The following is a 2,630-nucleotide window of genomic DNA, read 5'->3' as shown; positions in this document are numbered from 1 at the left end:
TGTGTTATTTGTTTACACTTTTTACTAGCAAAATCATCATCACCATTTATTTATATACTGCCAACACTTGCCGCTTACATCAGTCCCTGTCCCATTTGCGCTTACAGTCTAAATTTCCTAACATACAGACACCCTAAGGAGAATTTTGTTCAGCAGCTAATTAACCTACCAGTATGTTTTTGGAGTGTGGGAGGAAACTGGAGCACCGGGAGGAAAACCACACAAAAACATACAAACACTACCCAGATAAGGCGCTGGTTGGCAATCAAACTCATGACTCCAGCGCTTTGAGGCATAAGTGCTAACCACTAAGCCACCGTGCTGCCTAATGTAGAGATTATTATTATTATTATTATTATTAATTTTATTTATAGAGCGCCACAAAGTATCTGTAGAGCCATACAGGAACAAACAATAGGAGAGTACAAGGTAAAACTGCACCGTAGAATTAACAATAAACATTATAACTCAGGTAGCTCAATGCACAGTTTAAAAGAAAGGCACAGGTTTCCCTCTTGTGCTAAATATCCCTGAGCCTAAGAGGGCGGGTGCGGCTGACAGGTTAAGAGCCACTGAAAGGTGCAGAGAAAAGCAAGAGAGGAGTCAGAGGGCAGAAAGCCCAAGAAGGAGGTGAGCAGAGTATCTGGAGGGCAAAGTTAAAAATAGTGAAAACAGGAGGCGAGAGGGCCCTGCTCAAAGGAGCTTACAATCTAGAGAGAGGGGCAGAAATACTGAGGACACAAGGGTGATGCGGGCACAGAGTCACAGGGAACGAGAGCGGAAGGGGGGGAGAAGGGATGAATGGTAGAGGTAGTTGACAAGGTAGGTAGTTAAGCAGATGACTAAAGGCTTTTAAGAAAAGGTGGGTTTTAATTAGGGGTGTGCACCGGCCACTTTTGGTGTATTAGGTTTTGGGTTCTGATTTGTTTTGCCAAAACACCCCACTAAAGGTTTTGGTTCTGATTTTGGGTTTTGGGTTCTGATTTTTTCTTAAAAAAGCATAAAAAGGTGCTAAAATACATATTTATTTATTTTTTTCACTCCTACACTATTATTAACCTCAATAACATTCATTTCCACTAATTTCCAGTCTATTCTGAACACCTCACACCTCACAATATTGTTTTTAGTCCAAAAGGTTGCACCGAGGTAGCTGGATGTCTAAGGTAAGCGACACAAGTGGGCGGCACAAACACGTGGCCCATCTAGGAGTGGCACTGCAGTGGCAGACAGGATGGCAGTTTGCAAGAGTTTGCTAGAGGTGCAAGATGGAATTGTCCTTGGGCCCTCCCTTACACCCTGATGTTGTTGAAATAGGACATTCGCACTTTAACAAACCAATTAGGAACAGTGAACGTAGTTTAATCTCGTACTAATATTTCTGGACTGCAGGAACAGTGAACGTAGTTTAATCTCTGGTACTAATATTTCTGGACTGCAGGAACAGTGAACGTAGTTTAATCTCTGGTACTAATATTTCTGGACTGCAGGAACAGTGAACGTAGTTTAATCTCTGGTACTAATATTTCTGGACTGCCGGACTATCTACAATCGAGATCGTGGAGGAAATTGACGAGGAGGGTGTTGCTGGTGTGGATACAACAGGACCAAGGGATTTAGGTGTCCCTGGACTGCTGACGGTCCTAGCCACAGGTCTAAACAGAACTAAACACTGAATTATGAAGGTTCTTCAGGTGACGTATAAGGGAGGATGTCCCTAGGTGGCCAAGATCCTTACCCCTGCTTATTTGAGCTTTACATAAGGTACATATGGCCATACATTTGTTGTCCAGATTGGGATAGAAATAACTCCAGACCGAAGAGGTGCATTTTTTGGTCTTCTGCCCAGGCATGACGATGGGCTTTTTCATCCCATGGACAACAACTGTTTCCCCTGCTGGTGCCTCATTTAAGATAACCACATCAGCATCCTCCTCGTCAAGTTCCTCCTAAGCGCCAGCTACATCAATATCCTCCTCCCGGTGTACAACATTCACACCTTCATTAGCCAAATCTGTAACTGGACTGTGGATGATCCTTCCAGCATATGCAGAGGGCGTGCTGCAAATGGTGGATGGAGCCACCTCTTCCCGTACAGTGATGGGAAGGTCAGGCTTCGCAACCACCAACACCCTTGGACTCGCCTTGGGGATTTGTGATGCCATCTCTTTCGAAGGTAGAGTTGTTTGCTGTGTTGTTGATGACCGCTTAAGTCTCTTAAATTTTTTAGAGGGGGAGGGGAGGAGGAGGGCTTAGAAGCTGAACCACTAGTCATGAACACAGGCCAGGGCCTAAGCCGTTCCTTGCCACTCCGTGTCGTAAATGGCATATTGGCAAGTTTACGTTTCTCCTCATATGATTTTAATTTTCTTTTTTTGCTAATTTTAGTGAACTTTGGCTTTTTTGGATTTTACATGCCCTCTACTAGGAGATTGGGCATCGGCCTTTGGCAGCTGACGTTGATGGCATTTGATGGCATTTCATTGTCTATGTCATGACTAGTGGCAGCAGCTTCAGAATTAGGAGGAAGTGATTCTTGATCTTTCCCTACTTTATCCTTCAAATTTTGGTACTCCATTATAGTTTAATCTCTGGTACTAATATTTCTTGACTGCAGGAACAGTGAACGT

This window comes from Mixophyes fleayi, chromosome 6, assembly GCF_038048845.1.
Source record: "Mixophyes fleayi isolate aMixFle1 chromosome 6, aMixFle1.hap1, whole genome shotgun sequence".
Taxonomy (NCBI): domain Eukaryota; kingdom Metazoa; phylum Chordata; class Amphibia; order Anura; family Limnodynastidae; genus Mixophyes; species Mixophyes fleayi.
This window is presented reverse-complemented; position numbering follows the sequence as displayed.